General features: G+C 46.8%; 1 protein-coding gene across 2 annotated transcripts in view; it reads right to left on the bottom strand.

Moving 5' to 3' along the window:
- LOC144098690 (metabotropic glutamate receptor-like) overlaps positions 1-23,309 on the bottom strand; it is a 241,144-nt gene extending 217,835 nt beyond the window's left edge. For both annotated transcript variants that reach the window (XM_077631506.1, XM_077631505.1), the window contains exon 1: positions 23,156-23,309. The gene's annotated coding sequence lies outside the window, so the exon portion shown is untranslated. The remainder of the gene's footprint in view (positions 1-23,155) is intronic.
- Positions 23,310-27,262: the final 3,953 nt, after the last annotated feature.

The following is a 27,262-nucleotide window of genomic DNA, read 5'->3' as shown; positions in this document are numbered from 1 at the left end:
TGACAAAAAGCTTTTTCTAAAAATATTGAAAGAAAACAACACAGCCGCCCTTAATGACACGGGTTGCTCTTAAGCAACGTCTTGACCCAAAGCCTCAAAGAACAAGGCAACAAATGAGGCCGAGGAAGTCTCGCGTTTTTCTCAGAAGCGCAGAGCTAGCTTTTCCAGAAGAGGGTCGGAGAAAAAGAAGTAATAACGAAGGACTTAATAATAACAGATGGTTATCGTTAAGGAAGAGTAAGGTGTCGGCAAGAGACCAAAGCACAAGTCTGGTGCAGTATAGTGTACAGTGCTGGATAAATGCAAGCAGGGAGGTGGCAACAATCAAGCAACATCTTTGGGCAGAAATTTAGAAAGCCTTGCATGTGTGCTGTACCGTTAGCGGCGGCCGCACTTTGAAAAGCCTACTCTTGTCTGGTGGAAATAATTGCGAATATATTGCCCTGACATATATAGGAGGATAACCCGATGCAATGAATGAAAGGCTCCACGAAGGCATGGATTTAGAAAAGACCGTACGATGTGAAGAGCTCGAGAGGCTAATTTCGCTAATTTAATCAACTCACGCACCGCTAAGAGCGTTATTGCTTATTATTTTACCTTCATTTGAACCTGAACGGGAACTGGCATGGTTAAAACATTATGAACCATTCGTCAGGGTATTCACCGCAGATTTTTCTTAACTCATTTAAAGGAACGATTGAACGAAACTTGAGCAAGCGGCTAAGCATTGTTAGATTATAACGTTGAAAAGTGAAATTTAATTACAACAGTTATATAAGGAATAGATTTTTTCGCTGGAGAAACAAGCTCTCCGCGTGTTATTCAAACACAACAGCAAATGCAGCTGAAATTGTGATAGCTAGCAAAAGATATCATAAGAAAGAACAGTAAATCGAGCGTAAACTTTACAGGCAGGATAAAAATAGAGTCGGTGATGGGGACAACAATGACACGAGCTGATTGAAGTTTAAAGAAAAAAAAACAACCCATCCTGAAATTAACTATTTGCATACTAGAATAGCGAAAAACTAAATGGTGCATACGCTAAAAATGCGTGCAAAACGCAAATAGAGGCCAAGGTTATCGACCGTGGGCCAGGGACATAGGATCGCCGTGAGCCATTCAAATGCGGTGATGGAGCGAAAGATTCCTCTTCAAAGGACGCCGCAACGGGTCGTTGAGGAAAAGAGCTGGCAGAAAAGGAAAAGCGAAAGGCAGAAGAACGAGAGAAGCAAGAAAGAAAAAGGAAAGAGGAGAGCGGTGAAAGCAACTCAAGAAGCCGTCGAATAAGCAACAGCCGTAAGCGTAAGGGAAGGGTGCGACAGAAGAGCTTTGAGATCAAAGGCTTCTACCACCGGCAATAAAGCCAGGCATCGCGCGCGCGTTCCACACGGTCCGCTCCTCCGCGCGCCTGCCTCCCGAAGATGCCGTCTTTACCGAATGCCTCGCTTTGCCTTTCCACGCTACCTCTCAAAGACCCTCTCCTTTAGCCCCCCCCCCCCCCCCCCCCCCTCCCCCTGTTTCCATCTCTTTCCAAATCTGGCGAGTCGGCCTCATCTTTCCCGGCCAAACTTGTCAATACACAAATCAATCCACAGCAGAAGCTTCGTCGCCTTTGTCGTCTGCGTAGTCCCTTTCCTTTTATGCGGTTTGACTCGCTTGTTTTGCTGATCCTTTTCCCGCGATTTGCTTACGCATGCTTTAGAGCGTATTGAACATTTCCGCGAGTATTTCTAGACGCTCAAAATTTTGTGGGCTATCACTTGGAGCGCTCGGTGGCCGGCAAAGGTGGGCGTGTTCTGTTGGGGCGGCATAGGACAGAGCTTGTTTGACAGCGCACTTTTTGGTTTATGCCTTATTGCGGGAAGCACAGAGTTGCAGCATATAGGTGACGGCGACTGGCACGATGTGCGACGCGGATGACAATACGAAAGAGAGGAAGGCTGACAAAAAAAAAATGGGATGGTCTCTCCATTCCCGGTCGATTCGCCGAAGGATGCGTGCTACCGGCTACCTCTGAAAAAGATTCGAGAATGGTGAAGGCAGCGCTTCTTGCTACGGTGCGCGCGGCTACCGGTAAGGCCTCTTTCTTGAAATCACTTCCGCTTGATCTCCCTGAATGAAGGACGACAGATTGTGCCTTTTCTCTAGAGTTCCTCTCCGGGCTATCATAAGAAAGGAACTCGAGAGGTTTTGCTGACATTTCCGCTTCACTGCTCGTTCTAGTGCCCCACCTCCCAAATATCGCCTGATATTTCGGGTTGAGAAGTCGCTTTCCTATGCTCCTCAAATCCTCGCATTGTATATAATTTCTCTTCGGAGCAAGCTGTTTGATCAGTGCACCGTGGCTTTTACATTTTCAAACCGATGTCTGGGTTCAGGATAGGCTTGCTGAAGTGTGTCGCAGATTGTCATTTTCGTGGAGCATATTTTGCGTGTAATATACTTATACACTGTGGTTACAAAATATTCTCACAAATTTTACTACTCTTTGTCATTTTCAACAGACTGGATATAAGACGAGGAATAGTACACGGTTCGAAAGAAAGTGTTCGCAGGAATAGAGGTATTTTGAACGAAATTGTATGCTTAGCTCCTTGAACACAAAACTCCCGTTTACTCAGCCTGCCTCGATATATTAAAAACAATTGGTGTCGATTTTTTACCCATTTCTGCGCGGAGGAGCGGCTATGATGTGTATCTGATGTCGGGACCACGGTAACTTCGTCCCCCGGATCAAATTTATAAAAGACCGTAAATGAGTTGACATACGCTCGAATGTATCGCGAGTTCCCATCCGGCTTTTCTATTGCTCCCTACAAAATTTGTCCCGTGTGGGCTTGCTAGGAAAAAATTCCTACCTTTCGTTGGTTGCCGGGCGACATGTTCTTGAGGCGTGCTTCAGCAAATTGTCCCTTTATGCCGCAGTTGCATTTCACTGCTCACGCTGGGAAAACATTTCGGGTACCCATTCAGCCTCCGCAGTAAATGCAGTGTCCCTCGCGACTCATTGACCAAGACGTGGCGACCCCAAACAGAAGCTTTCGGTGACACCCCACGACGTCAACCACGCCAGTGGTACCAACTGTCGCTCTCTCATACGGATTAGGTGCCGTCGATACTTGGTCCGGAGTTGAGTTGCGAAGGTGTTCCTGCTGCTGATAAACAGTCTCCTTGAGGCGTGCTTCCGCAAGTGTGGTCGCAAGAGACAGCCTGGGATCTATTTTCAGTGACTCTGCAAGTTTTTCCTATCTGAGTCCAACAACAAACGTGCCTGTGATAAAGCGCTACTTGCATTCGCCAAAATCACACCTGTCCGCCTACACGTGCAACGTGTCGTGAACAGGTCTACAGATTGGCCAGGCATTTGACGCCGCTTGTGATGGCAAGCGCTCTCGTGTACGACGTTGGTCTCCTTTATGAAATACGTGTCAAACTTCTTGACGTCGTCGTTCTTCGAGTCATCCCTCCACAGACTGAATGTGGCGAAAACGTCCCGAGCTTGTCGTCCCATAAAGTAGCAGTGTCCGCACCTGTGCCGCTTTTGAGCATTCGTTGAGGCCTGACACGAAGAGACAGTCATCAAAATGTGTTGTTGAAGTCCAGTGGTGGAGGCTTTCGAAGGCCCTGTGCCGTGAAAATTTTGGCTGCACACATTTTCTGAAGCTTCCCTTCGCGGGCAGTTCTCAGCGTTACTCTTCTACCGCACTGTAGTGGCGGCGTGCCGCTGCTGCTATCAGCGCGAGCATTGAAACGTCGAGCAGCCGTTATCAGGAAACCATCGACGAGCAGCCTGGTCTGTGCACAAGCAAAGACCGAAAGACTGCCTCCGGTTTATCGCAGTTAAATATATGTAGGAATGATGACGTCACTCTCGGAAACTGTCCCGTGACTCGCACTAGACGCATGCCGTCACAGAACACCCGTGAACTGATAACCTGGTGCTTATTGAGGGAACTAAGGTGGTCGAAATACGCGCGAAGCCCTTCACGACGACATAGTTACCGGCTTGATACCTGGCACGACAGAGGTTTAGCACATAAAAAAACGCGTTGAATAGTCAAGAATTACTCAGAGCGCTTTTGAGCTATCTATAGCGCTCTACCAATTTCTAAAAAAAACATTTAATTTTTTTTTTTAGTGAGAGCCGCCGCGGTGGGTCAGTGGTTATGGCGCTCGGCTGCTGACCCGAAAGACGCGGATTCAATCCGGGCCGCGGCGGCCGAATTTTGATGGAGGAAAAATTCTAGAGGTCCGTGTACTGTGCGATGTCAGTGCACGTTAAAGAACCCCTGGTGGTCGAAATTTCCGGAGCCCTTCAGTACGGCGTCCCTCATAGACTGAGTAGCTTTGGGACTTTAGACCCCCATTAACCAAACCCTAAACGTTTTAGTGAAATATAATGTTCGACCGTAGATATGAAAAGATGTCGACGCAATTTACTACTAGCTTTTACGATTAGAGATTTTGTAAGCCCAAATAGACAAACCTTAACAGCAAAAAATGACGCCACTCAATGTTCAACAAAGGAACATGAAATAGCGGTGCCAGGCATTCTTTTCGCATGAAGACGCATAACTTTACGCTTTAGATCATACAGATAATGAATACAGATACATAAATTCAGCTTGCATCGGCCCAGCAACGCAGTCTTCAATCAGGCGCCGAACGCTCTATCGAAGCATCAAGTTTCTCAAAATTTTCCGCATCAGCGCGAGAGCACATTTGCAGTAGGTGTCACTCTGCATCAACTACTGTTTGCCGCCGCTAATAAGGTGCTTTCAGAAGGTATATTTCACTCTCTGTTGAAAACAGCGACCGTCAAACCTTACACTATTCGTGTTAATCTTATTTACCCCTATACAACACCGATGATAGCTTACACATAGAGGGCTTGGATTGATAAATTTTCGTGCGATTCTGTCGTGGCCTCAGAGACCAGAGACAGCAACAAGTCGTTGCTCCTCGTAATTTCGAGTTTGGGTTGTTGTTGCTGTTGCCGATCCAAGCAACTAATGGCGCGTAACCACACAGGGGGAACGGCCAAGAATAGAGCGGTATGGAGGGTATAATTAGCCAGAGAATTTTAGGAGGAAAAATTAAAGAAAAGAAAGGGACAGAAATAAATTCTTAGGCGATAACAGACGCGGTAGAACTATATCAGGCTGTACCATTAAATATAAGGGGGTGGTTTAGGTGAGCGCTCAGATTTTACGCAAGTGCCTTTATTATTTTTTCTTCGCCGCACACCACTGACTACAAATTCTTGCAGCGTTTCTTTGTATTGATAATTTTTAGTTTGAATTAGTTTCTGTATATTTCAAGTGCGAGAAAACCGCGCGTTTTGTCTGTGCAGGCTGCGACGCGAACCAAAACGTTTCCCACACCTTGATACGACATTGACAATGAATTTAACTGAACGTCCCCGGAACCACTTAATCAGCCTTCTAACTAACTCAAGCAACGCGCATTGCTTGTAAAGTAAGTCCGCATAGAGAGAGAGAGAGAATAAAACCTGTTTTTTTTTTCATGGTGCTGCAATCACTTGATACCAATATGAGCCCATTCATTCGAATACAAACATTGGCTGTGCAGCCTTGTCTATTGGATCCACCTTGAACAAAAGTAAAAATCACCACAGTGCTGCAAAATCGGATATCACTGTGTAAAAGCAGTCGTACCAGCGTCTGAGCATTCACACGCCCTGAAAACTGTCGGTTATCCCAAAATTAAACCGAGTTGATCCGCCACCCTAAGACGCATGACTCCACGAACTCTCATCGGAATATTCAAAGGATTAATCATGGCGGCTACATTGGGGAAAAAATAAAACTAGAATTGTCTTATTCGTTTTGGTATAGTAAGGATTGATATTCCCGCAACCTTAGATGTAAAATTTTTGTCTCCTATCTCAAGCCAAACTTATAAGAAAGCGTTTCTCGGTTTTGAGTAAGGTGTAGATGGGGAAGCGGATCTCGCTAAGGGACGAATGGGTGCATATGGACATCTGTCTACATTCCCCGCACATGTAGCACTCGTATTCATACATAAAAGGTAAAGAGAAAGGTATACGTAACTCCGTTTCTCAAATATATAAGAAACAAAAATAACAATACGATAACAATAAAATAACAATTACCGCATCGTCGTGGACACCACGAAGACGCGGTGAACTGTACCGCTGTCCCCGTCGGTTGGCTTAAGGTGTGCTTTACGCAATCTCAGACAATCGAAGGCGGCGGTGACCGTACAACTCCATCGTTTCTTGTGAAATCATCCGCTGATGCTGAAGATAAATCGCCTGATGAAGACGAATACTGAGAGCGAATGGGCGCACCCAAAAAAAAAAAGCGTTGCAGAAACGGTGTGATTTCTTGTAAGGTTTTATATGCGGCTATGGGTGCGTCTTAGGCGGAATTTTTTGTGTGCCTTTTTATTCTTTGCCTAATAAAGGAGCCAATTCCCTGAAACTCTTGATTCTGTGAACTGGCCATCGTTCAAAGTCATCAAGCGCCGCCCCTGATCTGAGCCAATGTTCTCATGAACCAAAGAGGTCAGGAACAGAATGATAAGAATTAAAACCATCTGAATAACTTCGCCTGCTCCAAACTTGAATAGAAAAGCTTTGCATTGTCCAATTCGCAGCCGCTTCTAAAGATATCGCAAGGGGTGTGGATGTGACTCGCTGCTTGTGACTCAAGTCGAAGCAGCTAACCTTTTCGTGGTTATCATTTCCAGTGGCGCTTCCAATTAAACTCTTATCTAATTTAAGATAACAGGTCCAGATAATGGTCGTGTTTAGCCGCAGCGGTGGGTCAGTGGTTATGGCGCTTGACTGCTGACCCGAAATACGCGGGTTCGATCCCAGTCGCGGCAGTCGAATTTCATTGGAGGCGATTTTCTAGAGCCCCGTGCACTTTGCGATCTCGGTGCACGTTAAAGAACCCCAGGTGGTCGAAATTTCCGGAGCCCTTAACTACGGCGTCCCTCATAACCTGAGTCGCTTTGGAATGTGAAACCACCAGAAACCATAATGGTCATGTTTCCATGTGCCATAGTTTCCGTCTTTGCTAAATTCAACTTCGCCTATTGTTCAGCATGGCTGTATATTTTCCACATCCATTGAAATGAATGAATGAATGAATGAATGAATGAACTGTGAAAATTGGTGTTTAGCCTTTTATGCGGTTGTGGCCTACCAGCACAATGGAGTATGTCTTATAACAAACCGCTCCCTCCGTGCCTCTAGGCGACCAAAATGCTGTAGTTAAGTACAAGCCGACCAGTATACGACTGCCGACATAAGCGCGGATTTTTATTCCGTTCAGAGCAATGCAAGAGTAGACGTCGGGACATCTCACCATATATATGCAAGCTCCACGCTCACTGCAGCGTATCTTTGACACGTGCAGCAGCGGCAGTAAATATCGTGGGAACAAAACAAAGACCGGAGGAAGCCTAAGCAAGTCCGACCTTGACCGGACTACAAACGGAGAGTGAGCACGCTATCAGCGCTCGGGTATATATGGCCACGGTGCCCAGTTTGAGCGACGCAGTCAGTGTGGCGGGTGGGGGCGCTATCGCGGTCGGAAGCCGCCGTTCCAGTAGGAAGAGCGCTTGTCTCTCTCCCTTTCTCCTTCCTTCTCTCCCTGGGCGCTGGAACTCTCCCAAGAATCGGCCAGGGCTGACGACATGCCTTTGCGGTGAATGGGAGACCTCCTTCCCCCGTTCGCACAATGCTGGCTGGCCGAGTACAATGCGGGCGACCGGTACGGTTGCCGTGGGCACTGAATACAGACGCGGCAGCAAAGCAACCGTTACAAGGGAGGTTCGTGCTCGAAGGGCACGGTATTACGGACGAAAAGAAAATTAATGATGAGAAGCATCTTTTTTGGGAGTTCTTGGGTACCTGCGCCCTCAAGGTCTCAAGCGGAGTCACTCATAAGTGCCCCGGACTACGCTGCGTACCGAAGGGTGGATGTAAACACATCACGAAACCCCTACTCTCATATCTGAAGCCTGCTGGTGAAAAAAAAAATTGCCTGTGGTGCGCAAGGTGGCTGCCAGTAATATGCAACTTGGTTCTCCTCGCCTGCATCTATTTTATTTTTTATCCCTTGGCTCAAGTTAGCTGAGGCGCCCAGTATAACACGGATTGGTTTGATTAATGAGGTCCCAAAGCGACCACTTCTATGAGGCCCGCCGTGGTGCAGTGCTCCGGATAATTCAGACAACTTGAGGTTATTTAACGTGCACTGACATCGCACAGAACACGGGCCTCTAGCATTTCGCCTCCATCGAAATTTGACCGCCGCGGCCGGGATCGAACTCGCGCCTTTTGAGTTAGCAGCCGAACACCATAACCAGTAGCCACCGTGGCGGCTAGTAAAAGGAAGAGTCACGTAACATTTCCAGGATGCGTCGTCATAAATAAAAGTGGCTTCATTTCGGGACGCTTACTGTGACTTGCTGCTGGCAACCACTCCAAACGTCGTGCTTTTGAAGCAATGCTTTTTTTTCAACGTATGATGCGAGGTGTGATCCGCAGCAGGATCCGGTATGACTACACCAGGTTCATCGTATGACGCTCGCCGAATGAAGACGAGCCTCTGAGCTCCTCGGAAATTTTTGGAAGCAATACTGCATAAATGATGGCTGAAACGCGGAAGACAAGGCCGTCATGTTTAGTACGTGCCCTTATTATCATTCACCCGATCCATGGTTTTAACTCACGTGTGTTACACTACTCACTGCTTAACCTCGCATATTCTTTTATTAGATTTAATTAGAAGGCTTACACTCAACACCTGCGGCATACTTCTTAGCAGCTCTGCGGCGAGGAAGTCATGTCTCAGGAGTTCTTTAAGTGCATTAAATGACGACCACTGGTACTGTTCGGTTATCAGTCATTCGACCCCCTGTTCGAAGATCGAGTTATAGGTATTTGCGTTTAAGCAGCGATGTGCCTCAGAAAAGCGAGAGTATTGTATCTACTCAGAGGTAGAAATTACATTCGTTGTTCATTCAACACACGTTTCGCGGAGAAATAATAGCATCAAAAACAGTCCGACAACGGGAAGCGCCATATTCGCAAAGACGTGCGTAACTACGAAAAATGTACAATGAGGAATCGCTACGCCGGCAACCTTTGCGACTATCTGAACGAAACTGGTCTTCCCTTCATCTGACTTACTCCTATGTTCCCTTCCCTTGTTGTCACTATGCCGTACGGTACACTTCTGCAATTAAAACAAAAATCACAAGCGCGGTTACGACTTCAAAACAGGGCCTGTTAAGGCCTTCAGTTTTGTAAAAAAAAAAATCTGCACCAATGTGGGGCGAACTGCTACTCCGAATTATTACGCTTTTCCTCGATAACTACACTAAATCTCAGTGATTTCAGTATTTTTACCGCATACTGGTTAATGTTCTTGCGCCTTGAGGGAGCGCCGAGTCTTGCTTGTGCGAGCCGAAAAATTCTTTGACTTCTCTCATAGACACAGAGACTTTCACGTGCATTGTAAACAAACTTAATCGTTCTCCTTCTTAATTGTGTGTACGTGTGCGTGAGTGTGCGTGCATGATTTGTACGCAAGTATGTAAGACTAGAATATACACGCACAAGTTTTACCATCAACGTAAAAATTAACCTGACAGGTATATCAAAGCAAGTATTTCACTTAACCGTTACACAATGTTTTCCTCCTTACTCCTGTTTCAAGTTGCTGGTTTTCGTCGTAAAAACGGCGCCCGTTTGTTGTTTTTCCATTTCTGTTTCGCAGTCACACCTTTCAATGTCCAAACACACGCGCAATCACCCCCCCCCCCCCTCCCCCGAGGCTTTGCAAAACAATAAAACAGTCCCGTGACTCAGCCGAGATTGCACTCGCCGTTGCGCACAAGGACGCAGCAGAAAAGGCAACGGCAGAGGCCGGGGACGAACAAAGCGATCTGTCAGTCGCTGTCTGCGCTCCGGCCGTGAAGAGCGACCCCTATTGTTTCCTGCCTTCGCCTCCGATGTCCGTTAGTTCCCTTGCATTGTCCCCGGCTCCCGTCTCGAGCGCAGTGTAGGTGTCGGCATTCCAAGTCGCTGCACCGCAAAGCGGCACAGCCAATGCCGCAGAAATTTACACTGTAAACACGACTGAAAAAACAACAAGAAAGCGATAACAACAACGTGCTACTCTTCCATCGATGAACAATTGTCGACTTATTTATTTATTTATTTATTCAAATTACTCCTAAAGTCCCTCAAGGCTGAGAATATTACATAGGAGGGCGGGAAGGGGGGGGGGGGCAGGCAATTGATCAGAAATAGAAGATAATTAAACAACAAATAAACGAGAAAAACCGACGAAAGCACATTATAGGACATCGAAATAAAATACTCAGTAGTAATCATTCGCCATTCAAGTTTAAAAGGAAAACAAAATAAACAAAGAAACGAGAAAAATGAACAGAGCAGCAGACAGTGAAAAATTATACCCTGCTATACAACCTATAGAACTTCACTGAAACCACAGAATTTAAATGAAACAAGAAAACAACATCAATTTCTTTATATTGACATGGTTTACGCAAAAAGCGTACAGGCGCTAAAAGACGAGGACAAGCACACTCAAGACAGGACAGGCGCCAAAGTCTTGCTGCAACATATTTTTTTATATAGTCGTGGTTAGGAGCGTTGCTGCCGCGATGCCTTGGAAATAATTTCGATAGTAGAACGTTTTTCGGGCCAGTTGGATTATTTGAAAAAAAAAAAGGTAGGACTCAGCGAATAAGACAGGACAGGAGACATAGAAACTGGTCTCCTGTCTATGTTTTTATGTCTCCTGTCGTGTATTATTCGCGCAGTCCTACCTTTTATTAATTTCGATAACCGGAATTATTTGGTGAGAAACAAAATCTCAGGGCACAATTGGTTCCACTTTTTTTTTTTGTGAGAACTTCGCGACAGACAGCACAGCGCCATAGGGACTAAGTCACCACGGTGGGCTGTCATGATCAGAACCCTAAGAACTGATGATTCAGGCTGTGACCGCAAATTGCTTTTATTAGGCCCGAAAATAGGCATTTCTGGCCCTTTTCTCTGCGGCTATTTGAGAAGTCAAATAATTAGGAAAAAAAGAAGAAAAATTCGGTTGCTAAAATTTTCGGAATACCCGTGCAGATTTCCTTGTAGGGAAATTCTGCTCCCAAATTACTCCTATTTTGCTCATCTTAATGCAGCTATTATTTTTCTTGGATTCAAACAAATTCATTCGGGGCACCTGTGGATTCAATGCTGCACCGACTGGCATTTCGCACTTAACGCTTCTAATTCTGCAATTGTGATTGACGCAACAGCAATGCCATCGAAATAATTTCGATAACCGGGATTACTAGATGACAAACAAAATCTCAGTATTCAAGCGGTTCCACAATTTTGGTTGATTAACCTCTTTTGAAACTAAGCTATTACCCTACAATGTTTTCGTCACATCTGTGCTCAAATATGCTAACGTCGTTTGGTTTCCTTGTACTAATCAAGATATAACTTCATGCCAAACGAGATATAACCAAAAGAGCAGTTGGATTGATATTTAACAAACAAAAAAAAACGACGGATTAACCTATTGAAATAATGAGGATACAATGAATCAGATCATTGCAGACTCATTCTAATCTCGCGCGGATCGAATTGCTAAATATATTTCCCTTTCCGAAGCAAGATCAACACGTCATAAAAGTTCACACGATTTAAATGAGAAGAATTTACATTGTGACTGCTTTAAACACTAATTTTTCGTACTAGCAATTAGAGAGTGGAACAGCCTGAGTCCACATATTAACTAATAGTTCATTACTGAGAAAATCTAACATTGCAGCTGCTAGTTTGTCGAGTAGAAAGCTAATAATTTCCCGAGTGCTTCTATTTCGTTATTAATATACCCATGCTTATGCAGTTTTTTTTTTCATGCGTAAACGTTTTATTCAATCTATGTAGCGTTATAAAAACAAACTACCTATCTTGCAGTGTACATTCATATTATGTATTGTAAACTCCTTGTCTGTATATTATAATAAGGAACTCTGTTTTCCACATGTTGTTATTCTTTTATAATACTACCACCAGTAGCCTTAATTTATTGGCTATTTCAGTGTTGACCTCATAGCATTGCTGTATTTGCGTTTTACCATTTCCTGTTGTTCTTTAACACGCGGACCAGTTCTATTTTCTTGTTAATCCTAGATTTCCATCTTGTTAACAAATATATGCCGTCCGGCGACAATCCCAAATGGCACTAGCAGTATGTAAATAAATAAATACATAAATAAATTCCAATATTATTCACCAAGGCGACTGCCTGATCGCGCCGATAAACAGGAGCATGGTGATGTCTGAAGGTATGACGAAGAACGCATGGGAAACAGAGCCGAAACAGAGCCATTATATTATCCGAGCACGGCAGTCATGTTTCTAAAAGCTCGTTCAGAAATTAATTTTGGCCTCCCGAAGATCGCTAAATCGCAAAAGAATATCAGTACACGGCTGTTTTTCCATTTCACATGCATAACAAGACAGAACTCGCGACTTTGAGCAGAACACTGAGGTGAAAGCCACCGACGCGCTTCGTCAGCACCTTCTACTCTTCTGAGTCCTTGCAGAGCTTATGGTTTTATAGCGCAGTTGGCCGAGCACCACTCGTGCAATTGAGGAACCGATGGTTTCTCAATTTATGCATTCCCTATCAAGCGATGCATGCTTTTATTTGATTTTTAGGTAAGTGTCGCGCTTTCCAGTGGCAACTGTTATCCTGTTCCTTGTCTTCCTTTCATTTCGAAGTGTCCCGAAAATTTTTACAGCATGACTGTTTACAAACGCTTACGGACTATTTTCGGGACGAGGCCGCACAATAACTTCTCCTAAACATACTTAATTACACCTACGAAGATTTCAAGCTTAAACTACGCGTCGTTGGGCGGGCATGCCTCGTTGCGAGCGTAAGACGTTCGGCCGATGGCGAGGCTATAGGGCCGTTATCGAGGCAGGAAAATATCAGCGAGAGCGAAACTGAAGAGGAAATCGAGTGCTTCCCTGACGACGAGCACTCGCGCACCCCTTGTTAAGTACGCGTCCGTGTGTTTGCCAGCTAAAGTGACCCGGTAAACAGCAGTCTCCTGATGCGGCACGCTTCCACGCGAGTGCGCATCGGGACGCTCTGCTTGGCAAGAGAAAGAAGAGAAAGAAAAAAGCGAAAGAGAACAGAGAATAGAAAAGAAAGACGGAAAGGAAAAGGAGGCGCGAAGTGCGTGCGATAAAACGACGAAGAAAGAAAGTGTTTGCTTTCAGTGAAGTATAGAGGCGGCAGACCATTCTTTCGTACCTTGCATTTACAACAATGGCTGCATACTGAACCTGGCATACATTTCACACCCACTTCACCCTGTAGGAAGGTGAAGGTAACACTACCATACCAGCTCATCCACAACTATTATATTTCGTTTCATAATTCAGGTGCAACGCTGCGAAAGTTACGGAAGTAGTACGCACGGGAAAATAAAGAGAGACGTGTTACTCCGCGCTTGTTCTGTGTCCGAGTGGCCTAAGGCACGAGAAAGTGACAGCCTGTCGTCGGCAATAAGAATGCATTTAATCAAGCTGATGACAAATGTGTCTGCAGTAAGCCTGCAAACAAAGGATTTACTAGTTTTGCTCATCACAAGGAGCGCACTACTTTTTAGTCACGGGTGCAGGCAGCGCAAACAAGAGAGCTAGCTTTGACAGCGCTGCACCTGATGTCTGAAACGGAGTATGGGGAACCCGCCGCGGTGGCTCAGTGGTTAGGGCGCTCGGCTACTGATCCGGAGTTCCCTGGTTCGGACCCGACCGCGGCGGCTGCGTCTTTATGGAGGCAAAACGCTAAGGCGCCCGTGTGCTGTGCGATGTCAGTGCACGTTAAAGATCCCCAGGTGGTCGAAATTATTCCGGAGCCCTCCACTACGGCACCTCTTTCTTCCTTTCTTCTTTCATTCGCTCCTTTATCCCTTCCCTTACGGCGTGGTTCAGGTGTCCAACGATATATGAGACAGATACTGCGCCATTTCCTTTCCCCTAAAACCAATTATTATTAATTATTAACTTGCGCTGAAGTTTGCGGTGCCGATTGCAGCGCCACAACACACTGCCTAGCGAGATGAGCAAGCAGTTTTGGGTAGTACTCTTAGTACTTTTCCGCGCCACCTTCAGGCGCTTATTGGCGTGAGCCTCCTCGCTCTGTCGAAGGCGCACGTGCCGTGCGTCCGCTATCTGGGCTACGCCGAGAGAAGCTAGGCAATGAATGCTGTCAGCCAAACGCGGGTATCTAATCGCGCAGAATGTGCTCTCGCGTTTACAGCGGCCCAAGCGGCTGTCAAAAGTAGTTTTGAGTCACCGAATGGAACAATTGCAGTGCCACCTTGGCAGCGCAGGTTCCCCATAGACGCGAATCACGAGCAACAACACACACGCAGAGAAGGGCTGCCCCTTGTCGTCACTTCCGCTAGAGCGTCAAGTCTTAAGAAAGGTCAGTACAGCCAGACGCGTGCTTGCCTGATGATACGCTGCACCGGAAGAAGCTAGGAGAGAGAGAGAAAGGGAGAGAGAGCAAATGGAGAGAGGTGGGCAGGAGAGGCGGCGAGAAGACCGTACCCAGATGCAGATAAAGGAACGGCGAAAGAAGGCATCCTATACCGAGAGCAGAAACAGAGACACCGCACGAAACGTCCGGGCGAGGCGGTCGGGTAAGGGGAAGTCGAGCGGAAAAGCGGTTTCGAGTTCGAGGCGTCACGCGAGCAGTCGCCGCCGATCAGCGCCGAATGTGTCAGACCGACCGGAATGGAAACGCCAGCCGATGCCGCTTCTTAGAAAGCGTCCCCCTTGACGCGAACAACAGCGGACGCCAACGCATTGTTGCGAGAGGATGACCAGCCGCTCAAGCCCGCTCCTGCATTCTCCGTCGGTGTAAAATAACAATTCTTGTTGTGCTGTTGTGTTGCATTCTTACTTAACGCCGCACCGACGGAAGATCCTGGAAACGGTGGCTACCCAGCGTCCCTTCAGGCAGTGACGAAGTACGAAAGCAAGGAACTGGAACAAAATTGGAACAAGATCACATTAACGCGACCATGGATTCGATAGATTAAGTTGGTGCTCCACAGTGATGGGGCAACTAAGATTGGCGCTAGAAAGGGCACAGGCGTTAAGCGTAGCTTGAGAGACACTGTGTAGATCGGACGAGTACTTGGTCTGTAGCGTAATAGTAAATAAAAAGGCTCGTAAAAGTTCCGAGGTTCAGGCATTTCTTGTTACTTACCCCTAAACAGCGAAAAGTATTGCTAGTTAGTGTCATTTCTACACATCTACAAGCGACAACTCGGTGAACGCATGCCCAAACCTATACATTGATTTAAAGAATTCAAAATTATTGAAACACATGCGGATAGAGCCGATTTTAGTTTGTTCGGCATGGAGTGCCGGATTTTGCAGCGAGTGATGTGACAGCTGCCGAAATCACGCTGTTTATAGAAATAGGTTTATAGAAATAACTTAGTGCAGTACTACAAAAAATTGATATTCTTCCGCAAAAGAAAAATCAATAATAATAATAATAACATTAATGCTTTTTGGGGAAAGGAAATGACGCAGTATCTGTCTCATATATCGTTGGACACCTGAACCACGCCGTAAGGGAAGGGATAGATGAGGGAGTGAAAGAAGAAAGGAAGAAGAGGTACCGTAGTGAAGGGCTCCGGAATAATTTCGACCACCTGGGGATCTTTAACGTGCACTGACATCGCACAGCACACGGGCGCCTTAGCGTTTTTCCTTCATAAAAATGCAGCAGCCGCTGTCGGGTTCGAACGCGGGAACTCCGGATCAGTAGTCGAGCGCCCTAGCCACTGAGCCACCGCGGAGGGTGAGAAAAAAAGCAATATACTGACATTTGTACAGCCTGCAGGTATAGCAAGTGATTCACTTAGTATCATAGGAATAGAACGACACTTCTGAAACCTCTTTCTTGCCTGTGCATTTTTTTTTCTCTACATAGACCCTTGCGTCTCGTCAATTCTGCACTGCCGGAAACCATAGGTACGGGCTGGGGACGACCCGGGCAACGCGCGGTTTTCTTCCCTGCCCCGCGTCAATATGCAGCGCCTATCTTATCGTCTTCTTTGAAGACACGCGTACGCACGCGCACGTGGTACGTGCGGACACCTCCTCTCATACATGGGGAACACACCGAAAGGCGGGATTTTATTTTCAGCGAGCGTACAAAACCTGTCTATGCCATACGCGGCTTCGTGCAGCAACTCTTTCCGCGAATCACAGCAGGTTTCGCGCAAATTCTTCCTCTTCGTGAAAGATGTTACGTGGCGAGTATAAGAAAAAAGAAAGCTGGTGCCCTAGTTTTAATGCTATATTAGGACATCTTGCCTATGGGCTATGAAACTTGTTGGCGGCTCAAACCTTACACTGTGCTGCACCAAACATTTTTGAACACCCCCCCTCCCCCCCTTCACCTAAAAAAAAAAACTGCTGGCGGCTTAGCCTTGCTAAGCACGAAATATTGTTCGAAATTACAGTTTTTCGCAAATGCACACCGACGCCACGTACCTGTAAGCGCGATTGCGGTGTCCACTGACTCAGAGAGCCAATTATGCGCGTCTTCAACTTTTCCTTCACCAATGCCAATTTACCTAAATGTACGCCGGTGGCTATGTTCCAGCCGCGTTTCTGCAACAATACTGCCAACGCCAACGCGTATTGGTATATTTCTCTAGTGCCGTGTTTCTGCCACAACGTTGTCCATGTCAACACATGCAGCGCACATCTGTCACTACCACCGCATAGCTCCAAGAGCGAACATTACTTTGATAGTAGTATTAGTTGGTAAAGAAAACGATGTGCAGCCTTCGCGGTGGCTGAGTGGCTACGGCGCTCGGCTGCTGGCCCGAAAGACGCGTGTTCGATCCCGGCCGCGGCGGTAGAATTTCGATGGAGGCGAAATTCTAGAGGCCTGTGTACTGTGCGATGTCAGTGCACGTTAAAGAACCCCAGGTGGTCGAAATTTCCGGAGCCCTTCACTACGGCGTCCCTCATAGTCTGAGTCGCTTTGGGACGTTAAACCCCCATAAACCATAAACCATAAAACGATGTGCATTGCACAGCGCGAGAGTGGGTTGCAGTTTAACACGAGTCGTGTTCGGCTGCGGTGATAGAGTAGTGCTCTCGTGCGGTGGCCAGGGAAGATTATTTGTTCGGGGAGGCCGCGGGTTCGAATCCCAGTCGCGGAATTGTTCGATATATTTTATTTATTTATTTCACTTCGCACAAACCCACACAAATCGCAAAGGCAAAAACAAGCCCACAAACGTCGCAAGATCTCACTCGGGGTTTACCCATCGCAATAGTGTTTTCGCATTAATAAATAGCCGGAAATAAATGAGGCTTAAAAGCTTATCGCAGAAAGTAGCTACGCTTTAAAACTGGGCGCTACGATCCCTTGTGCAATGTCCCTTCACGCGAATTCTTCAAACTAATATATAAGTGCTATAACGCATTAATCGCCAGAACCCTGGCTCAACACCATCCGCTGTGGTGCCTCAGTGCCGTTGGTTCTCAGCTACTGACATCCAAGGTAGCGGGATCAGATCCTGGCCGCATGGGCCGAATTTTCACGGAGTTGAAACGAAATAGACTCCAGTGTGCTGTGCGATGTCGGTGCACGTTACAGAACCTCAGGCCATCTAAATGAACCCGGAACCCTCAGCTACGTCATCCCTCATGCCCATGTGTCTCTTCGGTACGTTAGACCCCACAATTTACTTGGCTCGACATCAAAAAACAAAGGCCTCTCCCGTTGGTCGGATTATCTTTATCTCGCTATAGCCACGGTCATGCTAGCAATGACAATTTTCTAATCTAATCTCAAAAACTGATACTTTGTCACCCGAGGCTACATCTGCCTTGCCTTGGACTGCAGTGTGTTACCCTTAGTGGCCTCTAGCTATCTTTTTCCGCATTGTATTCGCTGCCCAAGTCAATTTCGCACTCTTTATCTCCGCGTATCAAGCAGTAAATGACAGTATTTGAACTAAACGTTTATCCAAAACGAGCATGGAGACAGCGTAGCTAGTTGGGCAATCGAGGTGCAAAAAAAAATTTTTATCAAGCAGGATACGGCCTGGACACTTGCTTGAACTTGTCCTATAACCACGAACGTCTTTTCAGCTCGTTCTGGTCGGGCCCGAGGATGGAGATAACGTATAAAATTTCTTTTTTAAAAAATTTGCTGTAACATACGCCCTGTGATATTGAACCAGGTGACGCTAACTAACCCATCCAGAGAGGGGAAGTTATGGCTACTGCCTAATAGCACGAAATGAACAATAGGCCTCAGTCGACTTGGCAGCGTCCCGACAAGAAGCCTTGTATTCATCTGTTGAATGAATTTTTGCATGAACCATAGCGCGAATTACGAGAGGCGTGTTGCGCGATGATTTTCACAATAATTTCGACTGCATGAGCTTCTTTAAGGTACAATGAATTCATTGGTGAAGACACAAAGCACCAATCTTTGTAGACGCTGCGCACTATTTTGGTGCAATAATATGCAGACTGGAAAGCAACACTTCCTTATGTTGCTCCTAAAGCGCTATAAGGAACACTAAAAGGTTGCAGACAAAACAAAGCACACTCAAGAGCCTCCAGCATCATGAAAAACCTTCTCATAGAGCATGTCCCGCTAATCCGTGTAATGAATTGAACCGAGCTCGTTTTCCTAACGGCACTGATGTTGGAAACACAACCGAGTCGTTCATGTTTTTTCCGTTCTCTTTCCTGTTGCCAAATACGTCGCGAACGACTCAATGTCATCGACCAAGCAGAGCGCATGGCTGCGTATTGCGCAATAACCCCAGAGCGTGCGCCTCAACGTCCGGGAAATGGTTGAATGCTGTGTTGTTCCTCCTTCACAGATAGCGGCGCTAGTGCGCTAAAGCTGCTCACTCAATCAGTGGCCACACTTTCGCCGCTTCTATCGCGGCCACACCCTTTTGTTGACTGTATGCAAAGAAACAGCGTCGGTTCGCATTTGCAAGGACCATCACGCAGGTGTAACTGGCATGTAAGAAGAAAGTAAAACACGAGAACATCAAGTAATGTTGTTGTTGTTTGCCTCACAAAATTTCACATACCCACAAGGAGGATTGGCCATAACCAAGCGGTGACTACTTTTACTGTAAATTGCATGCGGCAAACATGGGGTGACCTAAAAAATTTGGCAAATCAGTTTCCGTGACGGAGGCAGGTTGAGGGTGGTTAGTGGGTCTATCTAACAAGCTTAAATTTATGCAAGGGAGTGAGTGCAAGGAAGAAGGAGAAAAAAAAAGAACATGTGGGAGTAGCAAAAAGGAAATACCCGAATAAAGGCTCAAGGGACAGTACGAAAGCTTTTCATCCGCCTATCTACTTTGTACTCTCCTTCAGTGCAGTATACACGGCGCAAAAGATGAGGGCACGGAAGCACAAAAGCCAAACGGGCAATTAATACTAGCTGATTTTTTTTTTTCAGAAAGCAGCCCAGCCTCACATGTTTACTTTCCTCCGCAGTCGTGGCCAAGTGGTCTGGGCGTCCGCTTCGGCTGCGGGAGGCTGTTGGTTCGAAACGCACCACCGGACACCCACCGGTAAAAATGGGTTCAAGCCACCCCCCGCCCGGCGCCCGGCTTCTTCAGGGATGTGCGCTTGTAAGAGGCTCCGCTAACCCCGCTGCGCCTTCTCGGGGGCAAACCCAGTTTCGAACACTCAGCCTGCAAAGGTTATTCGTGTTTCACTGCGCAGTGAAGAGTTCGACTCAAAGCTCGTACGCTCTAACCAGCATCCAGTTCAGCACTGCTGTAAGCGATCCTTCTGTCAGAAGCGAAAACTTCCGAGCATCACTGCGGTCCTGGGCAAGTCTGATTTAGTGCTGTCTCGCCTCCAAGCCCGCGTGGACGGGATTTTAATGCGCAGGCTCCTTTTCCAAGCCTTGTAGCCCTAGCAAGCCGAGCACCAGGCCGGGTCACAGCTTGTACCCATTTTGAGGAAACCGGTATGTAACCGGTTGGAAGCGGGAGTCGAACCCACCACCTCCCGATGCGGAGGCGGGTGCTTTACCCCTGCTATACACTGGGTTAAAAAAGCGGTGCGGTAAAAACCCCGACCGCGGCATCCGCGTTTCGATGGAGGCGAAACGAAAAGGCGCCCGTTTGCTATGCGATGCCAGTGCACGTTAAAGATCCGCCAAGCGGTCGAAATTATTCCGGAGTTCTTTACCTCTCTCTCTCTTTCTTCTTTCACTCGCACCTTCCTCCCTTCTCTTACGGCGCGATTTGGGTGCCCACTGAGATGTGAGACGAATGCGGCGAAATTTTCTTTCCTGAAAAACTAATTTTTATTTTCTGTCAACACTACCAAAATTGAGTCATCTCGCCTTTTGAGCGCTTCCTTATGCGCGGTAATAATAGGACTGCAAAAAATTGGCGCTTTTTCTTGCTTCCCCTCAGCAAGTACTAGCGTGCGTGAAGCTGGGCGGACAGCTTGAGTCTTTCCACTGTCTCCATTCAAACAGCGAATAGTATACGAGGCCATGACTTAGAGGTTTTAAAATTCAGTGGACTTCCTTAGTTACTGTGTTAAGAAAAGGTTGAGCGACGACCGAATTGAGTGTCGTTACTCAGACGTGAAGCTCGAAGCACGAAGGGAATCTCTTTTGTGTCGCTGCGAACAAAACGCTCGAAACGTAACTCCAAGCTCCGAAGACACTCGTGCAACCTGTAGTCAGCTTCGAAACTGAACATTGAAAAAAACATTGGAGATGCTGAGCTCGGTCCCACACTCACGACACACAAAACTATGGAGGTGACGTCATTATCGTATCCGTCAACTTGACTTCTAGCTGTTGCAAAGGCTTTGTACGATAATTTGTCTCAACTGAGTATTTAGTTGTCCGTGGGTGCAGTCCAACAGACGGGACACAGCAAGAAAGACACAGCGCAGGAGTATTTGTTGTGTTGTCGTAAATTGTAAAGTGTGTTGAAGACACAACGTAGAGCTGTCTCCGCATCACTCGAACTCACTTGGCCAAGTTGTCTTGAGTGCTTAGTTTAAGACCTTAAAGCTAACGCGAAGCATTAAATAATGGGCATCGCGAATACTAACAACAATAATTGACACGCAGCGTCCTGTCAGCTGCAATATTTGTAATTGTTTTTGTGAAACAACATCAGGTGAAAGAATGTTTAGCTAAAATGTTCCAGTAATTATCATCTATGCGCCGCTATTTGGGCATTGTTAGCTTCGCCAGATGCTCAGTGGATCACAAATCTCTTAAGTCTCCTCCAGACGCGCATGTGTACTTTGTAGTCTGCTGACCTCTGTTTTTTTGGATACTCTTATCTTAAGAGTGAGCAAAATTTCAAACCTTTATTTCAGCCGTAACTCAGTCTTAAAGCAAAATGCTGTTTCTCAGCGAAAAACGAAAGCTTAGTGGATATCGCCTTGAATGAACTATGTCGGCTAATAAACACCAATTGCCGGTAGTTTTTAGTACCTACCTTAAAATCTACCCGAATTAAGATCCCTGAGCGTTTGCGTACGATACCGCAACTGTCACTTCTGCGAACGAGTCTTCTTGGGTTAAAAAAAAAAAGGCGCTAGCTAATCTCTTAAATACGTACAATAGACGCATCGCCAGTTTGAGGAAGGTGCGTATGGGCAAACCGCAAGGCGGGAGATCGGCACTAAATGGACATTTTTGCAAGCACGGCGAATAAAAGACCACTTCCAGTATTATAATGAGCCAGCTGATTTTTTAAACTGACAGGCAATGAAACGATCGAGCACCAGCCGCAACGGTGGCTGAGTGGTTATGGCGCTCGACAGTTGACCCGAAAGACGCGGGTTCGGTACCGGCCGCGGCTGTCGTACTTCGATGGAGGCGAAATGCCAGAGACTCGTGTACTGTGCGATGTCAGTGCACGTTAAGGAACCCCAGGTGGTCGTAATTATCCGGAGCCCTCCAGAACGGCGTCTCTCACAGCCTGAGTCGCTTTGGGACGTTTAGCACCATAATACCAAAGCCAATAAAACGAGCACCAGCGGAAAGCTCGCATATTATTGATGCACAGATTGATGCCGGAATTCCTAGTGGAGAGCAAAAGGCAAACTGCGAAATACTGCCAGCGATTCTAGTCAGTAAAAAAAAATATCGAAAGGAAGCATCGGCAAAATGGCTGACATCTCGTGGGAGTGCAAGAGGCGCGTGTTTTCCATCATGCCAGCGGCAGCCAGCCGCAGATACCCTAATTACCCGCTCTCTCCCGACCACGTGCGGCGAGCAAGCGAGCGCGCGTTAAGGAGCTGTAGTGGCGTCATTACCTGTTTCTTCTTCCAGCGGTACTCTACCCCCGCTTCGGGGATCGTTGCACCTTTCGAACGTGCCGGAATAGGTAACCGCCGAAAATGACTGACGGATCGCTTCCGCCGCCAAGCCACGCGCGCCGCCCTCGAGCGATGCGCGATCGAGCGGGACGATAGCAACACGCGATGACGCGACAGGGCATTCATTTAACGAGCAGGAAGGCGTGGTGGCAGGCAGCGCGTGCGATGCTTTTCGCACAGCCGGCTCCTTCTTCTCGTAATGCGACAGGGGTTGCCAATCGCGACGCGAAGCCGACAAATAGGAACAACACCGCGACGCAGGAACTCAGTAGCGGAACAATCCGTCGCGTGCCTCATACGATTGTGTTTTGTGAATGCGGAGTCTGGATTGTGCACTGGAACTGCGAATGAAGTCAGGAGGAATCCCGTGACTTGGGCGGGACGAACAAAGTTTAGTCATAGATGCCTTCAGGAAAGGTTTTTCCGTTCTTTGCTGCTATTGTTTCACGCGTTTTTCCGTGTAATTGTGCCTCTTCGTGTAAATGCAGCGTCTCGTAGAGATCTGTCGATAGTGTGTGAAGCACTCGTGGCCAAAAGAATCCGCGAGAAAAAAATATCCCGCGGGGAACTCTACACGGGACAGGAAAGGAGACGAGGAGGGTGGGAGGCGATACAAAAAGAGCAAAGGCGGCCCATCGGCGCTCTCACCTTGTCGACATGGGGCGTGCGTCGTGGGCTCGCGCGCGCGGCTGCGGCAAGAAACACTCGGACCAGCGGCCTCTGAGCCGGCGACTGTCAACGCGCCGGCGCTGCTGCCGCCGACAGAGCCCCAGCGCCTCTCGCGCCGCCGTCGCCGCCGATCGGGACTCAAGCGCCGTGAGCGCCCCTGACGGCCAGCCCGGCGACGTTTCTGCTGGCGCTCCGTCGCTCAATAATACATGGCAGTCCGGCCGAAGCGCTTGCGACGCCGGCGACGCTACTGCAGCCATTCGCACCTCGGCTGCCAAATCAAGAGCCATGCTCTTGGGTTCTTCAGTGTTCCCAAAAGACGTCCCCAGTGACTTGTCCAGGGACGTCCAAGAAACATCCCAGCGGCTATAAGCCTCGCGCCTCGGCTCCCAAGCTCTGAGCTAAGGATCTAAGGTGCAAAGTTACGAAATGTTATGCAGATACGTTTATGGTTTATCGAGGCTTAACCTCCCAAAACAACTCAAGCTATGAGAGTCGTAGTGAAGGGCTCCGGAAATTTCGACCACCTGGGGTTGTTTAATGTGTACTGAAATCACACAGTACGTGGGCCTCTAAAATTTCACCCCATCGAAATTCGATTCCCGTGGCTGGGATCAAACTCGCGTCTTTCGGGTCAGCAGCCGAGCGTTACGCAGATATAATCCCAGAGACGTGTCCAAGGGCGTCCCAGAGAATTTCCCAGCTTGTTTACCAAAGATGCTTACCGAGACGCGGGTTCGATACCTGCACCGGCATTTAGATGGAGGGGAAATGCTAGAGACTCGTCTACTGTGAGATGAAAGTGCACATTAAGAACCCCAGGTGGCCGAAATTATTTGAAGCATTCTACCACGGCGTCCCTCATAGGCCAAGTCGCTTTTGGACCCCATAGACCAAACCAAACCCTGCTATATATGCTACGTGAGTTGTACTGTTTCTAGCATCGCACGTGGACAGAGCACAGAAGGACGCGAAGACAATCAAGTTCCCAACATCAATTTTAGTTCGGAAAATCTACAGACCATAGTCTATATACCCACAGAAACGAAACACCCAACAGGAGTTTTGCTGCGGTTCGGCGATGTTTCAAATTAAAGTTGAAGTTCGTCGCTTGTTTGTCCTGTCTTCCTGTGCACTGTCCTAGTAATGCTACGCGCTGCTGAAAACCATGCAACACCCACTAGCCCGACAGCTTGTCCTATTCAAGTGAGCTGTATGCCGGCAGGCATGTTAATGGCGATGAATGGTCTTATAACAATTTTTTTTTTATTTACCAGTGTGACGAGGAGTATCTGAAGCCCCTTCCGCGCGCCGACGTCTCCAGTGACACGTAGTAGGAATTGAATTGAGCAAGGGCGATTAATTTCGTTACTAACGTTCGTGATGTGAGCTGTGGCCCACGAATAAGAGCTGGGAGAGACAGAGGCAAGCAGAGAGAGAGAGAGAAAGGAATTTTAATGAGAGGAAAGAAGGAGAAGGAGACAAGCAGATATATGTGTTTCCTCTACCGTCTCCAGAGATAATTGGGGGAAGAAGAAAAGTGTATAAAATAAGTTAAGCTTACGCATACAAAACATCAATGTCAAATTTATGCATTCATTAAGCTCTTGAAACAAAACTTGAGATTATTTATTTATTTATTTATTTATTTATTTATTTATTTATTTATTTATTTATTTATTTATTTATTTATTTAATTATTTATTTATTTATTTATTTATACACACTGCAGCACAATGTGCGTTTCAGCCGGAGTAGGTTAAATAAGATGTAGAAGCATTAACTTCGGGGTATAGCATATGAAGATTTGTACAAATGACCCCCTTTTATACAAAATACTAGTGTGCTCACACAGAACAAAAAAGAGAAAGAAGGGCAAAAAAAAAACAAGATTTTACACTCGGCAGGCGGGCAGGGTTGTGCGAATACAATGAGTCTTAAAGGTGCACTAAAGAGGAATCTGAACTCGCCTTTTTAACGGGGGAACTCTACCTACACGTTCCGGAAATTCTTAAAAACCTCGAATCATTGCCTTGTGCGGCCGATTGCCGTAACTAAATCGGATTAAACGGCCCCACTCCCGCCTTTTTTTGAACTCAACGCGGTAGGTAGGCGGAGTAAACCAACGCGTGGAGTTCCTTTCAGCCAGTCCAGTGGGGGCTTCGCTTTCGATTTTATTTTGTTTTCAGGTTTCTGTGAATAAACAGTTTCAGTCACAGAAAATATAGCCGCAAATTAGGCCCACGGAGATAAAAATACACGTGAACTCTTTGATTTACGTATCACTCCGCCGATGGCAGAGCGGCAAGCCGCCACGGGGCTGGCTGACACGTTGGTTGACTCCTCCTACCTACCGCGTTGAGTTAAAAAAAATGGGCGAGAGCCGGGACGTTTAATCCGATTTAATTAGGGCAATCGGCCGCACTGGACCATAATTCGAAGTTTCAAAGAATGCCTGGAACGTGGAGATCGAGTTCCCGCGATAAAAAAACGAGTTTAGATTCCTCTTTAGTGCACCTTTAAAAGGCAGTTGCAAAACATCGAGAAAGACGTGAGCGAATAGGTTCATGTAGTGCATTCCTGTTTTCGATGGAAAGGGGGAAAAGGCTGAATTTGAACAGTATACGTGCATAGTAATATATTAAGTTTAGGTCGTGATGTCTTCTTATTGATGATTCTCACGCGAAGTTAACATAGGTGTTATATGAGTGCCTAAACGAATATTTGACGAAACAATTCATAATTTTAATAATTCAATGCGGCGACGTGAAGAGAGCAAGGTTAGGTTCAGGGAACGAGTAAGGAAGAGGGCGTAAAGTCGCTATAATAACGACGGCATATAAATCAGACAGTTTTTCTCTGTATTGACTCAATTTGTTAATCTCCAACTGCTTATGTGGGCTCCGAATTACATGTGTATGGGTTCCAAAGTTCGTAATCATGCTACGGTTGCTTTCTCTATTACTACTGATCGCGGCATGGTGGTCGCCCAATCATAAACCTTTTCCACACGAGGACATGTTTTTGAAGTGGATTCTGTGGGCTTCACACCACCGGCAGCGTGCTTCGAGGAACTGCGCTTAGCTTCGTAATATTCGGGCCGTCTAGCTTTCTTCGAAGTTCTGGTCGAAGTATGAATTCAACCGGAAAAGCGTATGAATTATACAAAAATTGCCGGCACTGGCGTGAAAGAACGTTGCCGCTTTATACTGATTTGCAGCAGTTTATGTAGGCGCGCAAACGTATCGTAATGCGCGAGCATTTGGTTGAGAACAACGCGCGGTAAGTTCTTTCCGATATTAGGTTTTTAATTTATTAATAATTGAACATTAAGTGGACACGTCGTGTTGAAAGCGGCGACTCTAGGTGAGGTCCTAGGAGTGAAGCGCTGCCCAACGGATTGTGAGCAGACTGCCTATCGTGGCAGATGGCAGGTATATTAATGACTGGTCGCGAGAGGTTGTTCGGGAAGAGCAACCTGTTTCGCACGATCCCCGCTGATGGCAGCACCTGACATCATAGGGCAGCGGCGCATCCGTTAACTGCTACACCACTGCGCCAGGAGAGGTGTGAAAACTCCTACTGAACTAGGAATGAAAAGTAAACAATGGCCGGTGTCACGGCGTTAAAAGAAGATGACGAGAACGAAGACGCTGAGAACGCAAATTAAAATAAATTAAAAAGGAAAACGTGTGTAGTCAGTGAGCCTAGTTCGTAACGGCGATCGCTCACGCATTTCTATCGTGTCGGGCATGCGAGCGCCATTGAGTTTTTTTTTTCACAATAATATTGAAGTACGGAGAGAATAACGCACCGGATGGCTATATTCACATTGAGATTAAGGTCATTTCACCCCTATTTAATCAAGCGAAAAGATGGAATCATGCTGCCGGGTGTGGCTCCGCCAACGTCATAGGCGACAAATCCGCAGACCATTCGATGTACTCGATGCAAGGGAGGGGGTGATATGAGTTATTTGGGATGAAAAACAGAGAGGTTGGCGTGAGAGAAAATATTTTATTTTAAAAACGGTTGTAGTACTGCGAATTTCAGCGGCAGCTACATTCGCCTCTACATTCGCGTTAG

Source organism: Amblyomma americanum, chromosome 7 (genome assembly GCF_052857255.1).
Source record: "Amblyomma americanum isolate KBUSLIRL-KWMA chromosome 7, ASM5285725v1, whole genome shotgun sequence".
Lineage (NCBI taxonomy): Eukaryota > Metazoa > Arthropoda > Arachnida > Ixodida > Ixodidae > Amblyomma > Amblyomma americanum.
The sequence above is the reverse complement of the archived record's forward strand: the minus strand, read 5'-3'. Positions and strand labels throughout refer to the sequence as shown.